A 12,647-nucleotide genomic window follows, 5' to 3' on the forward strand; every position below is an offset into this window, starting at 1 on the left:
AAAAAAGGGGAAAAACACTTTCACACACACACACACACACACACACACACACACACACACACACACACACACACACACACACACACACTCTTTCTCTCTATCTCCTCTCCACAAACATTTAAACCCAGCCAAGGTCAACGCTACTGCCTAGCAGCTTATGAATCAAAACACAATTGCTTACACATATTTAGAAATGCTTTATCATGAATGGACAAGCACACACATATACACAAGCACAGCTCTATGCAGCTACTTCACAGCCACTGCATAAAGGCTTTAGCTAGACAAAGGGTTTGTCCTGAAAGACAAACAGCAGGAAGCTCAGAAACGGCAATGAACGTGATGCACAGACGCATCGAGCAACCCCCAGAAGCATGAAGCCATGTTTCTGAAACAGCAGTGGATTTAAAAGACATGAGAGTAAAAATGAAGAAATAGCTGAGCTCTGCAGAGCCTGGATGTCCTGTATCCTCTCTCTGCTACCTGGCAGGCCCAGGCTGCAGCTGAGCAGCATCAACACCACGCCATCACGTGCTCGTACATGTGTGTGAGACAGACGTGTGTCTCCTTATACACACAGACAATGTCACAATGCTATTGTTCCGGAGACAAACCGCAGTCCTGTCTAGCTGGTTAAAGGTAGGCTGAGGATATGTAATACCAGGAGGGATGAGGGGAGGGGAGACAGAGCGCCCTAAAGCTCATCAGCGATGTCTATAAGTGCTGGTGAGCACCAGGAGCCCAAAACCTGAGGACCAGCGCATCCTCAGCTACACACACATACAACACACATCCAGATGTACGCTTCACTGGGAGCAGAACAGAGTAACACGGTGAGCAGGAGACGACCTTTTAGATTATCAGAATGGGTTTGTGTCACCTTTTTAAGGTATATATAATAATATAATATTCAGTACATATGGAGAAACATGGAAAACTGATGCTCATTTAGCAGATATTATTAATATTGTTTTTTATAAAACATAATCATATTGTGTTTGTATTGTTGGTATCTTTGCCTTCTGATTATTAAATCAATTTGATATTTCTGATAATAGTAACCAGAAAAAAAAGGAAAAAAAAACCTTCCATATGTGACAAGGTATTAAAATGAGAAAGAAAGGGTTATATGCATGTCATTCATTTAGCTTAGTTACAGGACAGGACCTTTCACTTTTTATAACAGCAATCATAATGAAACAACATAGATACCAATTGAGTTTATGTGGATGTAGGATCTGTTTCCATTGTTCAGGGCAAAAGAGTTCAGCTTTGCTTATTTTGTAATAGGACCTCAAATCTGAGCTCTACACAACAGAGAAAGGCAAACAGCCCACTATTTTGCAACAACATTGCTGAGTAATTTTATTTCAACTATCCAATGTGCAAGTAAGTGCATTCATGTAAATTCAGTCAGTGAGCTCCAGTCCAAAAAGTCCCTGTCAGAGTAATGATTCTCTGACACGGCTCCATTTCACAAGTAAAGCACGGTGAATCATACGGCTCAGGAGTGTCTGCCTCTGCACACAGCGCTACAGCCAGATGTGTGTGGACATGTTTTATTTTGAAATAGACAATCAGAATGCAGGGATTTGGCCTCCCCTGTTCGCCACCTTGTACCACACGGGTGATATTTGTTGGAACCAGTCACTGACACACTGTACATAACCTGAGGATATTTCACAAACTTGACTGCGTGCTGTGTTGGAGTTGGCACATTACTTTTGCACTGTGATATACTGCAGCTGCAAGGATTAGTCGATTAATCAATTAGTTGTTTAATCATCTTGTTCCCTCCTGAACTAAGCTTTAACCCCAATTCTGAATATAGAGATGGAGTGATTTCATTGTTCCTATTTAAAACAGTAGTGGATGCAAATTTTGTGGGAACCCTCAGCTGCCCATTTATGATGACCATGATAGTAAACTGAACATCTTTTGGTTGGTTAAATAAAAGAAGAGAAATAAGACATTTGAAGACATCGTCTTGGCCTGTGGGACATTTTAACAGGCATTTTTCTCAATTATTTGACATTTTATAGACAGAACAATGAATCAAGAAAATAATTGGCACAGTATTCGACAATGAAAATGAACGTTAGGTGACTGTGATATCTGCCGTAAAATACTTTGTGCAGAATGATGTCTCAGTGACTGTGATATTACAGCAGAGATTTGTTTTCCTTGTGCAGACATCAGTCCAGTCTGGTTACCATCAGCCCAGCAGCCGCCACCTGTGCACAGCCCTCCTGTATTTACATTATGATAATCACAAAGAGGGATCTCAACCAGATTTTATTTACACTGAGCGCTCTTTGTAGATAAGACATATATTCTTATCTACAAAGAGTGCTCAGTGTAAAAAGTTACAAGAGTCAAACAGATTGAGAACATGAAATGTTGGTGCAAGATTATAAATCATCATGTCAAAACACAATCAAAGAGAAAACCAGAAACCCGCAAAAAAGAATGTGGAGGGACAAAAGAAGGGAGTCTTGATTTGATCCTAGTCTTTGGACGATGTCCGACTGGGCTGTTCTGGTCTCAACTGAGTCATAGTGTGCGACCTCTCCAGCAGCACGCCGCCCTCTGCCAGCTACACAAACAGTGAGAGAGAACATGACATCACCCCTCTATCATCCACCAGATACATTCGAGGCTCACAGTTCAGCTGGTTCAAAGGCTCCGTGCAGATGGAGGCTGATGTTAACTCACAAGAGATCCTCGCTTCAGTGCGGGTTGACCATCAGTCGCAGGGTTCGCATCCCCCTGTTCCAAGTCTTCTTGAGCAAGACACTGAACCTGAGTTGCTATCACTCGGCAAGTCAGCACCGTGTGTGTGTGTGAAAATGCAGTCCATTACCCTTACAGCCACCTTTTTCAGCTGGCCTGCTTAACAGACTTTGGAAGTCATTACAAGGGGATCGTGTTACGATTTCGTCTGAAGCAGATTTTTTTGACACTATGGTTACGGGGAGATTGACAAAGGTCTGGATGAGGATGGAAAGAGAATTAATTCTCTCTGCAGGCATGTGCAGTATGTTCCTTCCTGACCTGTAATACGTACGAGCAACTTCAGCAGGACAACACACAGACAGACATCTCTCTTCCCTCTGGGCCGTCCAGGCACGAGACATCAATTCCCAACAATCACCACATCTGCATTCAAACACATTTTATTACACCCTTCAAGAGCTAACATGCGGAAATGATTTTGGATTTTGTTTCAGTTTAATAAGCAGACGCCAACGAATACTTTGACAGGTGTCAACAAGAGAACAAGTGTATTGTTTTTTAAGGGTCTCGGAAAGACGTGTCATTATCACGACATAAAACTGTCATGCCACTGTAGTGCATTTATCATTTGACCTATAACATGAAAAGCAGCAGTTTCTGACAGGAAAAATAGAACCTTGTCTAACTGGAGAAGAGTGAAGGCCGGTGGAAGAACAAGGAACAAGAGGAAGAAAAAAAGCTGTTTAGTCACAATCTATTCATTGCTCCCGTTTAATTTCTTTTGGGAGCATAATCCTTTCAGTTTCAATCGCAAATTTAACAGTCCCCAAGGCCTAAGCACCAGACTGGTCAATACAAAACCAGACAACTATTTACTGAGCGCACCACGCTCCCCTCTACCCCCTCCTCCCCTCTTCCTCCCCTTTTCTCTCCCTCATTCCTCCCTCTCTCCAGCAGCTGTGGGGTTCATGTACACAAGAGCAGCAGTCAGGCAGTATTAGGTTTCCACTTCCCAGATCTCCCTTAAAAGCCTGTCCCATAATGGCCCTTCAGTCACACAAACACGCATAGTGTTTCATAGAAGAAAAGCTCACGCAGTTGGACAACCACATGTGAATTCAGAGACAGTCACTTGAGCCATTTTGAAGATTCTTAAAATCTTGAAATCTTCTAAGACTTCTGACTCTACATTTGTTTCTTCTGGTTTTTTTTAATCTTAAGTGATTTTTCTTAATTTGATACAAACCTTTAATTGTTTTGATTATATTGTTTCCTAGTGGCTAAACAACCCTAAAGTAAATTGCTTGTTTACTGAGAGACAAGAAAACAAATCTTCATAATGTCTAGCAGTTAAGCAGTAGCTTTAAGAGCGTGTAATTACCACATAATTGATGCCTTGTTTTCAAGTAATAAATGAGAGCACAACTAGACAGGCTGTTCAGCTAAAAGCTAAAAGCTGACCTGCGCTGAGCTTTAAAGAGGCTCGTAGAGCTGAAACCAGTTGTCAACTAATACATTAGTTAATTGACAGAAAATTAATCGGCAACTATTTTGAAAACCAATTAATCATTGAAGTCATTTTCCCTCCTAAACTAAGCTTTGACCTCAAGTCTGAATATAGAGATAGCATTATTGCATTGTGGCTACTTTAGTGGATGCATATGGTGTGGGAACCCTGAGCCGACCCTCCGACATTTGAGGCTTTTGGTGTTTTTAGTGTAGATGAGAAAGAACTTATCCTCTGCTTCCCATGAGTAAATACCCCGACCATGACAATGATAACATGGTCATGATAGCATGCTCAGTGTGTTGTGTCGTGTTGTGACTGCTGTCCTCTGCTTTACAGCCGCCCTCTGCAAACAGCTTTGATCATGACCCAACACACAGAGCAACTCAGCTCAGCCCCTAATTTGCCGATGGGTTTAAAACGTCCTTCAGTTAAGATCACTTCCTCAGATAATGGGAAGAGTTGGCCCCCCTGTGACCTGAGTGGAGTGTCCTTTGTCTCACTCCTAATGTTTGCCTTAGACCATTGTGTCTGCATTATCCAGCACCTCCACCCCTCCTCGCAGCACAGCTTGGACGCGACAACCCCGTTGCACCACACTGGATTGCCCTCAAAGAGGAATTACTAGATGTATGGAAGTCTGCCTCTGAGCCCGAGGATGGGCTCCCCTCCCCTCCACCCCCAACCATACACACACACACACACACGTCTATGTGACCACCGAGACTGAGATAGTTAAAGAAGCTGAGCTGTTGAAAATGGTGTAGAGAAACACTGGGCTCCACACACACACACACACACACACACACACACACACACACACACACACACACACACACACGAACACACACACACACACACACACACACACACACACACACACACACACACACACGGATGTGTAATAATATGTAAACTAGATGCACCGAAGCACAAACAAAGATCAGCATTTTTCTAAAATAAGATGTTCACATAGCAGGAGAAAATGAGATTTTAGCATCCTTTCACTTATCATAGGAACGTTTTAAAGGCAGATAAAAAGTTGTCTGGAGGTGGGTCGGGAGGGGGAGAAAAAGACGCCCACTCGTATGCTTTCTTTCTTTCTTTCTTTCTATCTTTCTTTTGTCCTTCCTTTCTTTCTCTCTGCTTTGTGTCATTAAGGACAGCTGGATAGGAAATGGATCACTGGTAAAGGGACACACAGTCTCCATCACAGACATGACATCACCCCCTTTATAACAAATCCATTGGGGGGCATTTGTGCTAGAATTCAATGCTGTGTGTGTGTGTGTGTGTGTGTGTGTGTGTGTGTGTGTGAGTGTGTGTGTGTGTGTGTGTGTGAGAGAGTGTGTGAGTGTGTGTATGCGTGCGTGTGCATGCATGCAAGCTGTAACTAAGTTGTCTTTCTTTTTTATATCAGTTCAAAGACCAACATGTTGTTGTACTTTTCTAATTCATATGGTAATAGAAGGTTTAATTGAAAATGTAGCCATTGGGTACAGAAAACAATAAACAGCTGCGTTATTTTCAACTGACAAGGCCCAGGACTTGGCTCAAGTCATTAATAATTCAATAAAGAATCTGACTTATGATGCATATCATCTGTCATCATTATCTCAGTGTTGAATGACATCTCTCATCCATCTGTCCTTGATACTATTAATCAAAGTAAGTTGTGCTAATGACCCATAATGGCATGACCTTCTTTCACCATATGAATAAAGTTTAACTTGTTTCCACCTAAAACCCTCAGAGACATATCATGGTGTCGGTCACACTTGGTTTTTCTTAATGCATGTTGAGGTATCACTGCGGTACTGTCTTTACATAAAATGATGTCTCTGTATTTCACTTTTTATGGAGGTTATTGACAACAGAAGCTTTTACATTTGTTAACAAGTCAATGGAAGTGACTCAGAGAAGTGACCAGCAAACCACACATTGAGTGTGAGTGCATCCCACAGTTCTGACTGGGCACAAGGTGAGAACAACTCATTCTTCCACAGTTTCACAGTATTTTAGGTAAAACAAGGAATCCAGACAAGACAACTCAAATACTTCAACCACGGAGAAGAAACGTGGTTCTCTCACGTGCTCGCCACAGCCTGGCAGAAGGCAAACCCCTTAAAGAACACGATGATGTGATCTTTGATCAACTGATCTGCAGCCTTACACAGGGCTACTGTTAACAATCTAAACCAATCTAACTTTGAGCAGCATAAACCCAGCCTATAATGGCACATCATGCATCTCCTTTGCCAGCCAAAATGGAGTGGACCTTTTGGTTGAGCATAATCATATGGATGGTGATGTTGGGAGTACGCTTTGTGCAGGAGCTTGATCCTTCTTCATCCTGAAGAGGTCTTTCTGAGGACGTAATGATTGTGCCTGTCAGATCTGTCCACTCAGAAGAGACACTATGTAGTCCTCAGGCTGCTGGGTTGTGTACTCCTTGGGCTGAATGCACAGCTGCATTGTTGGAGAAGATATTCTCATTATTCACTTCTTATTTCTTCCTGGCATAGGTTAGGGTTATCATGGATTCCCAGTCACACTCTGTGTGCCCACATTAGTCAGCAAAACTCAACAAGAGGAATACCTTCATCCAGTCTCAGGAGTGTAACTTGTGTTTGCCATTGGTCTACTGTCTGTGAGGAACTGAGGAGCATCAATAAGAAAACATGTTCTTCACATTCACAGCAGAAATAGCTTTCCAGATAGAAGTCTGAGGTTTGCTACTCAAAGTGTTCCTTGAAGGGTTTTCTGCCTGAATACGTATGAAAGTGTTGAGCACAGGACAGGACAGGCAAACAGGATGGTCACGTATTGTGTTTACATGCTTTTTAGTCATTTGATCACAACCCGAGTAAGGCAATACTGAGATTATTGTGACTGACATACACACATCGTAACAAAGTTATCATACTTGCATTTAGGTCGTAATTGGAGTAAGCACAACTCAATTTACAGAGATGGATTACTCATCGATGTTTCAAATGACTCTGGACATGGATGCTCCGTTCAGCGTGGGTTCTCTAAGTGTACACATGTGCCACCAAAGTCACAGAGTGAACCACATGCAAAGCAGTGTCTTTGAAGAAAGAGCATACAGGCCAGCAGCCGTGATAAAATAAAGGCTTTTTAGGGAAACAGCAGATGGATTGCAAGAACCCCAGCAGGCAACAGTGGTTGTGTTAAGGTCCTTTAAATGCATTTCACACAATTGTACTTTTACATTCCCGTTTCTTGTTTCCCTGTATGTCTTCACAGATCCTCTGGGCTATCAAACAACTTATGTGGAGTTGGAAGTGGCACTATTAACACACTCTCTGCATGACTAAATACTTCCTTGGAAGGAATACTAAAAGGTAAATCATTGTATTTGTCCTCTTGGTTGAGTGGCAGAAAAGGAAACCACCTCCTATTTCCTGTAGAAGTCAGATCCCGCCTGCTTTCGGAGTTTGCGTTTTCATGTTGAATGGCACCTCTGTCATTCACTAGGCAGCAGGAGGCTAACAACTAATAAATCACTGCTACTAAGTGAGCTTTTCCTTTCGCTGCTTGCAAACAGCAACCGGGCTAATTTATAACCAGAGGGAGAGGCTAAAATTGGCTGTGGAGGTCAGGGAGGTTATCTTGCGACATGTCTTCTTCTGCATTAACAAAAACAAAACACTAAGATGATCTTTAGACATTCACCAGATGACCATTATTAATAAAAAACATGAAATTCCTTGCAGAATCAAATAATCCAGTATGAACTGTACCCTACCAAGTGACTTAATAGTGACCCAGTCCTTTTCTTAAAGCACCTGAACTCACTGTTTGTTTTTAGTAAGGCTCACACATTACTTAATCATTTAGCAATTGTGCTTCATGATTTATAGAAATGTAACGGATAAATATCCCTCCAATTTAAATGTATAAACAATATACACAACAGCACATTCTGGTGCTCTAACATCCTACATTACTGGACACAAAACCACAGATTCTTCTTGATGAATTATTCAGAATGTGAGAACTGTTCTTAACTTCTTCTCCATATTCTAAACACAAAAAGCTGTGGGATGTCAGACTACACAGATATGTTCCTGAGTTCATTTTGAGTCTTTGGATTTGTTTAAGTGTGAGAGAAAATATTTGAAACTCTTGATCCACAAATGTGTCTTCTATTTCCTAGTACTGAGCAAGCAGTTTATGCTTTTATAGATTGTCACGTAATATATCTGAAGCAGGATCCACCTCAACCAAGACTACCACTTTTTCACAGTAACTTCACGAGTCCTCATTAAGAAGGTGTGCCGTGCTGCTTCATTAGATTGTGACCCACATGCCCAAATTAGAGAACTAGATTGTGCAGCAGTGAGTGTATTTATAAAGAAGTGGTAGTGACTAAAATCCAGAAGCTTCTCAGCATGCTTAGTGAAATACATTATGGTACACAGAGAGCAGACTAACAATACATATGTACAGCCACCACTACATTTACCAGGTTTAGCTTTGAATACTACCTTTCACAGGAGAAAGAAGTCCATTAATGCCGGTTACTAAGATGTCTAATGAACAGAGGTAGCGAGGGAGGCACACATGAGTCAGAGATACGGGATCGAGGGAGTGAGTTCAAAACCTCAAACTGCCAGCTGAGACCTAAATCACAGCTCTGAAGTTTATAGTTTCCTAAAAGGAGTTCAGTCCCTCACGTCCCTCCCTCCAGCCCGCCCTCACTAACGAACTCCCTCACGCACGCACGCACGCACGCACGCACCCCCGCCCGCACGCACGCACGCACGCCCGCACGCACGCCCGCACGCACGCCCGCACGCACCCCCGCCCGCACGCACGCCCGCACGCACGCACGCACCCCCCGCCCGCCCGCACGCACGCCCGCCCGCACGCACCCCCGCCCGCACGCACGCACGACGCCCGCACGCACGCCCGCCCGCCCGCCCGCACGCCCGCCCGCCCGCACGCACGCCCGCACGCACGCACGCCCGCACGCACGCCCGCACGCGAGCACGCCCGACGCCCGCCCGCACGCCCGCACGCACGCCGCACGCCCGCACGCACACACGCCGCACGCACGCACACACCACGCCCTACGCACGCCGCACGCACGCCCGCCCGCACGCACCCACACCGCACGCACGCCCGCCGCCGCACGCCCGCACGCACACACGCCCGCACGCACGCACACACACACGCCCGCACGCACGCCCGCACGCACCCCCGCCCGCACGCACGCCCGCACGCACGCACGCACGCCCGCACCACTACTAACCCCAGCACGCACCCCCGGCACCCACTACATAAAATAAATACGCACGCAACACCTAACCCCATACAAACCCACTCCCACGACCCCGCACGCCAGACACACAAAAAATCCAGAACGCACCCCTCACTCACCCACCACTACACCACCAATACAAACTAACTCACTTCCCTCACTCCCTCACTCACCTACTCCCTCACTCCATAACTCCACTATCCACTACCTCACTCACCCTCACTCACTCACTCCCTTACTCCATCACTCCCTTACTCACTCACTCCCCTCACTCCATAATTCCCTTACTCACTCCCTCACTCAACTCCCTTACTCACTCCCTCCCTCACTCCCTCACTCACTCACTCCATCACTCCCTTACTCACTCACTCCCTCACTCCATAATTCCCTACTCACTCCCTCACTCACTCACTCCCTTACTCACTCCCTCCCTCACTCCCTCACTCACTCCCTTACTCACTCCCTTACTCCATCACTCCCTTACTCACTCCCTCACTCCCTCACTCACTCACAGATGTGTGTGAGATGCAGTGAAAGACAAGTTTGTTGGGGGATTAGACTGGGTAGTCTGTGTGTACTAAACCACAAACATGATAGTTAAAAAGGTATTAAATAAAATCATTAATTCTTTATTATGAATAATAAATAATAATAAATCATGAACCTGATGAAATTTAAATGTACAGGGACTGTTATTGGCAATAATTCCTCATCAACAACATCACTGTAAAAAATCTACAATAAATATTCAAATACAAACAAACTTTAATGGCTATATGCTCAAGCTGTATCTCTTACATGTATCATAATGGACTCATTCAGCCTCAGTCAGCAACATGTGCCAGGACCTGTTTCTACGGAGACCAACTGCTAATAATCTGCAACACCCAACATTTTAACAACGTTATCCACACAATCTGGATTCATGAAGCAATGAATCCTGGGCTGATGAAGTCTGGAACATGGATTTGTCTACAAGAGACTTTGTGAACTTTGTAATCTTACGTTTCTGTCTCATTGCTTTGTCAAACATAAGTGAACAATGATTTCTCTTCTTTGAATGTCATTGTTTGCATCTATGGTGTCATTTCTGTAAAGTTGTAAAATATAATATGAGACAATAAAAGTGCTTTACAGTTTTGTCAGATGGTAATGTATCAAAACTTCGATGCTTAATGTCTCAGAATTGCACTCAACCCAGATTTTAATATTCCAAGCTCATGAAGAAGTGAGAGCACTGAGCAACTGATCAATTTCATGGGCTGAATAAATGGCCTCCGCAACAAAGCTCCTACAAGGCAGCAGAAACAGGCAGTAATGTCTAGGTTTTGATGCAGGCACATGTTGCAGTGACAATATCATATTAATAAAGTTTCAGAGGCATTGTGCTGCCTGGGCAAAGTGCCATTCTCTTTGACCCTTACAAATTCCCTTCCCCCACTCCACCTCCCTCCTCACTCTACCTTGACCCTCAAAACTTTAAGAAAATTCAAATGAGTCCCGATTATCACCAGAGCCGACACATTCATTGTGACAATGAAACAGAAACAAAGGAAGGGAAGAAAAAGGACTCTTCATTGTGATGCTCAAAAACAGAACTGCGAGTCCAACAATGAAACTCAAAATAGGTAACTGCTGTCAACACTTGAATCAAACGCAATGAGGAATCATTAAGGCATATGAATATTCTTGGTACAGGGGAGAACTTCCAAAAAGTGTTAAGAGAGAGAAAGAGAGAAGCACTTACCACATAGAACCCAATATCCGAGCCCACCAATGACAGATTCCTCTCTTCTATCTCTGATCCACTTCCATTTTACTGAGCTCCCATATGGCACCCCCCACCCCTCCGAGAGGCAGAAAGCAGAGAGAGTGCGACAGAGGGAGAGTCAAACACACAGGGAGAGAGGGAGAGAGATAGAGGGGTGGGGGGCATTAGTCCCGGTGTGGAGATGGAGGGGACTGTTGCAGCTGTGCACCCCCATCAGTATCTCCTCAAACCCAATCCTCTCTTCCATGTGTGTCTGCAGCACCGCGGAAAAAGGCAACGGAAACAAAGTGATCCTCTTACACACAGCCCAGAGAGAGAGAGAGAGAGAATCAGGGCGAGGGAGAGAGAAACACAGAAAGGGAACAGCAGGGGAAGAAAACAAGTGAGCTAGTTAGAAGGCCGAGGCAGCTGGAGAATAGCAGGTTTTCAGCGTTTCCCTTACTGTGTCGTGGAAGTGGGAGGGAACAAGCCAAGGAAAAAGTGTATAATACCTTCCAGCTTCTTTCTCCCCCTCTTCTCCCTCTCTCTCTCTCTCTCTCTCTCTCTCTCTCTCTCCTCTTACTCTTTCTCTCTGTCTCTCTCTCTCTGGTAATTTGCCCGGCTGCAACAACCCCCTCCTCCGGGCGCTGGAATGCAAGGCAAGAGTTTCAAGGGGCCCAGTTAGACAACCCTCAGAGTCACTGCACCTTGACCCCCAGGTCAGACGTAGTGTGTGTGTGTGTGTATGAGTGTGAGTGTGAGTGTGAGTGTGAGTGTGAGTGTGAGTGTGTGTGTGTGTGTGTGTGTGTGTGTGTGTGTGTGTGTGTGTGTGTGAGGGAGGGACGGGAAACTTTAGTTATGTCTGTGTATGCTAAAATTTGTCTTTCCTCACAAGATCACATAACTGTACCTTGAGAGTGACAACACAGTGGGACATTTACACCACTGTAGTCACAATCAATGTCACACTGACTGTTACAGCCACACAGTTGCTGGCTTCACTTCACAAGAGGAATTGCATTAAGTTGCTTTATATGTGGAGAGAATATTACTGACCCCTATTCTTAACATTGGTTTTATATGCATTTTAGTTAGTAGTTAATATAATTATTTATTCATTATTTTGTGGTTTCCTAAATGAATTGTTTGACTGACTGAAGTTGAAGAAGTTGTCACATGTATGTGTGCCATCATACTGGAGACTCAGAGGCATTCTTTGTCCCATTATAGACAAACACATTATATTTACATCTATATATTATGTTGTTGTTTAAAATTCTTTGTAGGAATTAGCTTCACGATTAAAACACCATGAATGATAAAACTGAAATCAATGGACAGAAGGAAGACCTCACAAAACCCCC

General features: G+C 44.0%; 1 long non-coding RNA gene across 1 annotated transcript in view; it reads right to left on the minus strand.

Moving 5' to 3' along the window:
* LOC115018935 (uncharacterized) overlaps window positions 1-11,727 on the minus strand; it is a 46,401-nt gene extending 34,674 nt beyond the window's left edge. Inside the window, exon 1 of the long non-coding RNA XR_003833428.1 lies at window positions 11,281-11,727. This is a non-coding gene — a long non-coding RNA (uncharacterized LOC115018935). The remainder of the gene's footprint in view (window positions 1-11,280) is intronic.
* Between the last annotated feature and the right edge of the window lie 920 nt (window positions 11,728-12,647).

Source organism: Cottoperca gobio, chromosome 14 (assembly GCF_900634415.1).
Source record: "Cottoperca gobio chromosome 14, fCotGob3.1, whole genome shotgun sequence".
In the NCBI taxonomy this organism is placed as follows: domain Eukaryota; kingdom Metazoa; phylum Chordata; class Actinopteri; order Perciformes; family Bovichtidae; genus Cottoperca; species Cottoperca gobio.